We start from the raw sequence: 6,000 nt of genomic DNA on the forward strand, positions 1-6,000 counted from the left end.
CTTCTGCTATTTGCAGGTTGGATCTTCTGCCCACACAGATTTCATTTTATCATCAGACTATTTAATTCTGCATTTATAAAAATGTCATCCTAGCCATAAAAGAAGAATCAGACAGCACTGTCTTAAAAGTTTTTTGTACAAATTGTGACAAGACGCAGATACTGTAATACTAAACTGTCAATAAAAGCAGTACAGAACACTAGCTCCAAAATCAGACCAATACATACAGGATATACAGTTAAACAACTATTTGCCACATTATTTTTCCAAACCTGAAGGCATATTTAAACCTAAATATATTTCATCACTAGTAAAAAAATGCTACTTAATTATACTGTATTCCTGAACATAAGAAAAATCTCACAATGTCCTAAGCATAAATGCTGGAAAAAATAGGAATTTTGGAGCAAAAGTACTATCTGATTTTTTTTTAATAGATAATTCCAGACATTGTGTAGACTGGGTTACTAGAATCGTTTCAACACATTAAAAATTTCATTAGGAATATATGTGTATGTAGATCTATCACTCTGCATGATATACCTCTCACTGCATTTCCAAAGGAAGGTAAATCTTCTTTCTGCACATTTAAAAAAATAGTAAAAAAAAAAAAAATCAAGACACTTACCAAGCAATATGAGAAAATAATTTTAAGTTTTTCTGATATATTATTTGAACTGCTAACTACAGATGAAAAAAAATCTCATTATGCAATCTGTTCAAGAAAACATTTTTAATCACAAATCCTATTGTAATAGTCTTTGTATATGTTATTTGATATTAATGTGTACTATAAGTAAGTAAGATATGTTCAATCTGTATGTTAATTATTACATTTGTAGCTTAAAGCATTGTTGATAATATATAAAAGAACACTGCTATATAGATATGAAGATTAAAAAACCTTAAAAATAATTTAATGTTTAGAATGTATATATAGTACTAATGAGCTAAACAGATGGGATTGTGTTTTTAACTTCACTGAAAAGTACTAAAATAAAGTGACTGACGGAATCTGTGTAACTGAAGATAAATGTTGTGAAAAACTCTCTAATAAGAGTGCCCACTCCAGAATTAATAGCTGGATCCAACGATTTGTGCCTTGCTAACAGTCCATGTCCTGTCAACAGTTAAATTTTTGCTCTTTAGGGACATCAAGCAATTTGTATGTGAGGAGTTGCTATTTGTTCAAGGGTCTTTATCTGTATTTCAGTGTATCCATGCGGAGATTCAGTAGCTTCGGTGGGACTTCATTTGAGCATAAGCGTCCACCTACACAGGTCAGACTGCATGCTAAGGGCCTTAGTCTATTCTCCAATCACTATGTGGCGATTTGAGAAGGCAGCTTTCATTAAAAAGCCTAGTCAAATGAAAAACGTAACAATTTAGATGATTTCAACTGAAATAATTTAATTTGCTGATTTAATTTTAGCCCTTCACTCAGTTTGAACAATACAAATAGACAAGTCAGTTTCACTTTCAGGTTCTCGTGAACAATGCTAACCAGCAAACATTGCAGGATAATGTTTAAACCCAAAGAGAAAACTTGTAATTTATTTATGTCTTTTTAATTTCACAAAAAACATTTCTCTTAATATTAAGGGGGAAGGTTTCATTTTTTAAAACCAAAACTAAATTAAGCCTAATCTATCTGACAGTATTTCTAACAAACTGGAATTAGGAGCCCATTCCTGCAAGCTACTCCAAGCATGCACAGCTTAAGTGCTTTTCTACAAAGGGACACTCAAACTGGTCGACACACTGCAGCAGTGCGCATTACAAGGGTGCAAACTGTAGAATGCTTTAACGTATTACATTCTAACTGCCTCGTACACCTTGCTGACACCTCTACCTCTACCTCTAAAAGGTACCTAGCGTGCACTGACAGTCTCATTTGAAACAGCACTACATTAACACACACTAGGAACCTTTTACAATGTGTCAGCAGGGTCTACACAGGACAGTTGGCATGCAACACATTAGAGCACTCTACAATTTACACCCTTTTGGTGAGCACTGCCACACCATATAGACAAACCCCCAGGAAAGTTAAGGTGAATCAACTAAAGGTGTGATGTTCATGTACATAAGTCCTGGTCTACACCTAAAACTTAGGTTGACCTAGCTACATCACTAAGGGCTGTGAAAAATATCACACCCTGTGTGACCTAGTTAGGTCGACCTACTCCCGACTGTAAATGCAGCTAGGTCAATGGAAGAATTCTTCCATGAATGTAGCTAAAGCCTCAGAATGGGGGGCATTTACTATAGAGATGGAAAAACCAATTCCCTCACTATAATAAGTGTCTACATTACAGCAGCATAGCTGCAGCACTGCAGTTGTGCTACTGTAGCACTTGAAGTGTAGACATACCTCTAAGTTAAAGCATTTTAACCCCGATTCATCTTAACTTTCCTGAGTGCCCTAAGTATATAAATGTTTCCACTGGAGATATTTACAATGGAACAATAGCACACTTAATATTCTTCTTCACAGGGGACTAAAACGATAAAGATCCTTGCCACCATAGACATACTTAATCTCCAGTAGAAGACAAAATGTCAGTCCTGTCCAGGATTTTCCAAAAACACTAAAATATGGTGACTGATCACATTTTCATCCCCCAAACTCTCCTTTTAGGGTTCTGAAACTTAGTCTAAACTGACTGAACTCACAACTGAAAACTTTAGTTCCACCATTTCCAAATTTACATCACCAAATTTGCGGTGCACACTCCTGTCCATGAGCTGTCAGGAATATAAGCTCAGTTCTTTTATATTTGAGTTCATAATATTTCACTGGGATAAAGCATGTCCATAATGGTGTCTTAAAACACCACTAATGTTGTTGTCACAGAAGTTCACAAATTAGAAGCAGCAGTTTTCAACTTCAATAGATTTAGAATGCCATTTTCCCCCAGAATAAAGTGCTAATATTTAGATACTTATAAATTGACAACATCATTATCTGTTATATTAGAGACTTTCCATTAAAATTAATTTATTTATAAATGTTTGCAGGATCTGGACTTAAATATGAAATAGGGTAAAAATTAAATACAAGACAATAAAGCAATCAAGAACCATGCCAGAAATATATATTACCTATACACTAGTTATCCCAGGCTTTTGCCTGAGGGGGTGAGGGCAGAAAATGTAAATGCTACACTGTATAGCCAAATACAGGAGGCTAGTCTATTTTGTTTTTAAGTTATATTGGCAAAATAACTTTTTTTTTTAGAATTTCCACCTATGCTAAGATACAACTATGAAGAAAACACTTTTAGAAAATCAGTAAAAAAAACACAATTATTATAATTAAACAGTCCCTGTTTCTTGTTTGTTTTAATACATAAATATTCTGCAATCCTTCTTGATAAAAACCCATGATAGGGATTTTTATGATAGGGAGGACTGACTTAGTAAAGCTGATTTTGCAGAGTTTTCCTCTAACCATTCCTGGGAGATCAGCATTTGTCCCTGCTGTGAAACCAACAGGATTCCAAACCAGAGCAGTCAAATTCCACTAGATACACAGAAAGACTATGTCTGATAGGCTGTGGGCCCCCCCCCCAGCACTGTCCAGGCTTCCCTCAATGACAGCTGTCCCTGGAAGCATGCACGAGTACCACAGGATAGAGAATATAGAAAAGTTAATGCAGCCTGTAGGGGCATAAACTTTTTTTTTTGTAAATTCAAGCATTTTAAGGCTAGAAGGGACCATTATATCTTCTAGTCTGACCTCTTGTATAACATGACTCCCTTCAGGAAGTGGGATAGGATGATACCATTCCTCAACCTCTTTTACCTCCTCAGGCAAGGATCTCCAAACCTAGGGAGGGAAAGTGTAGGGACAGTGTTCCCCACAAGCAAAGGAGTAGATCTGAACATGGATGATCCACTGTGTTCAGAGAGCTTAAGTTCCAGGTACATACTCCTGGTGACTGAAAAGTAATGTTAAAGTTTGTACTTTGGCTCGTCCTTAATCTAGCATATTAAAAACAAAACAATAAAGATTCCCTTCATTTTAATAAAGTTTTCATTTTATGCAGTTTGCCTTTCCAATAATCTTTTTTTCAACGTGTTGAGGTGAAACCACCATCTCTCTGTCTCATCTTAAACTTCTAGCTTTTCTGAACCACATACATCTATTTTATGATCCATGGCCATATTCCAGGTGGGGTTGAGAAACAAAGTTAAAAGTTTGCTCACTGGATTCTATGTACAATAATACTTTACATCATTACACAGCACCTCTCAATCACAGAATTCAAAAAGGTTTATGAAAATGGGAAAGGTTCGCTAAACATGCATTATATTAGCTAAAGATGCATTATATTTGCAACATTGATGTCTAGCCCATGTCTATGCACCATAAAAGAAAAAGACTCACTATTGTGCTAATGCAGACTAAGGTTTGACAAGGGTATTGGGGGGCGAGTTTAAATCGCAATTAAATACCCGTCACAACTCCCCCACCCCTTTTTTCTCTCTCTTGTCTGAGGACTTCGAAGCAGGCACTTATTAGCAGCTCCTGACACTAGAGAGACCACTCGCAAAGCTGCCTATAGGGAAAGGGGGGGCATTTCTGAGGATTAAATCCCCAAATCAGCAGCTCCCCTTCCCGAGAACAACAGAAAGTGGGGGGTGGGGGTGTCTCTAGGTCTGTCTGTTTCCCTATCCCCGAATCTCACGCCTCCGTCTTTGTCTGTCAGTCCCCCAAGTGCGAGCCCCGCTCGCGGCGGAGCAGCGGCTCTCACTCCGCCTCCTGCCCCGAACTCAGACTCCGGCAGGGAAAGCCCCGAGCGCAGCCCGCATCAAGGGGGGGAGCGGAAGGAAGCTCCCCTCACATTCACCCTCCACAGCAACAAAGGGGGGGGTGGAAGCTTCCTCGCCCCCCCCCCCCGCTTCCTCCTCCTCCCCCCGCCTCCTCAGGCTCCGGCCTCGCCAGCCCCGCGGGGGCTCCGGCCTCCTCCGCCCCGCTCGCGGTTCCGCAGAGCCTCCGGGCCGCTTGGCCCGCAGCGCCGCGCACAGGGAGCGGCGAGGCCCAGCTTCTCTCCCTCCCTCCTCCCTGTGCGTGACGGCCGGGCCGACCCAGCTCCCCCGCGCTCCGGGGCTTACCGGCCGCGGCGCTGCGAGGGGAAGGCGGGCGCGGCGCTCAGAGTCCCCGGGCCGCGGCCCCGGGCATGGTGGGTCCTGAGGGAAAGTTCGGCGGCGGCGAAGGGTCCTTCCTGCTCGGCGGCTCGAGGAGCGCAGCAGCGTCGGCCTCCTCCTGGCGGTGACAGCGACAGGCCGGCCAGAGCGCCGCCGCGCCGCGGTGCAGGCTGGGAAACCGCCGGGAGGACCCGCGGCCGCCCAGGCGCCGGAGCCCTGGGAGCCGCCCGGGGTACCCGGCGGCGGAGCCTCGGCGGCCTGCTGGGGCGAGTGGCGGCAGCGCGCGGGAGCCTCGGCACTGCGCGGGGCCGGAGTCCGGGCAGCCGGCGGAATGGAGGGAGCTGGGGCCTGAGGAACCGGCCGCCTGGGGCAGTCCCGCGGGTAGGGGCGTGGAGGCCGAGGAGCCGGTCACGCTGGGGGCTGAGGGCGGAAGGTACCTGGAGAACCGGTCACTCTAGGGGCTGGGGGGGCTGGAGAACTGGTCACACTGAGGGATAGGGAGCAGAGCGGGGGGTGTGGGGAGCTGGTCATACTAGGGGCTGGGGGGGGTGTCTGGAGAACTGGTCACATTGCGGGATAGGGAGCAGAGCGGGGTGTGTGGGGAGCTGGTCATACTAGGGGCTGGGGGGGTGTCTGGAGAACTGGTCACATTGCGGGATAGGGAGCAGAGCGGGGGGTGTGGGGAGCTGGTCATACTAGGGGCTGGGGGGGGAGTCTGGAGAACTGGTCACATTGCGGGATAGGGAGCAGAGCGGGGGGTGTGGGGAGCTGGTCATACTAGGGGCTGGGGGGGGAGTCTGGAGAACTGGTCACATTGCGGGATAGGGAGCAGAGCGGGGGGGTGGG

The 6,000-nt window shown here is 44.4% G+C and overlaps 1 protein-coding gene across 2 annotated transcripts in view; it reads right to left on the reverse strand.

The window, feature by feature from the left end:
* Positions 1 to 5,310, reverse strand: part of ZNF148 (zinc finger protein 148) — a 47,300-nt gene extending 41,990 nt beyond the window's left edge. Inside the window, exon 1 of one of the 2 annotated variants that reach the window (XM_074967181.1) lies at positions 5,122 to 5,310. The gene's annotated coding sequence lies outside the window, so the exon portion shown is untranslated. The remainder of the gene's footprint in view (positions 1 to 5,121) is intronic. The other variant, XM_074967180.1, reaches the window with a different exon arrangement.
* Between the last annotated feature and the right edge of the window lie 690 nt (positions 5,311 to 6,000).

This window comes from Natator depressus, chromosome 11, assembly GCF_965152275.1.
Source record: "Natator depressus isolate rNatDep1 chromosome 11, rNatDep2.hap1, whole genome shotgun sequence".
NCBI lineage: Eukaryota > Metazoa > Chordata > Testudines > Cheloniidae > Natator > Natator depressus.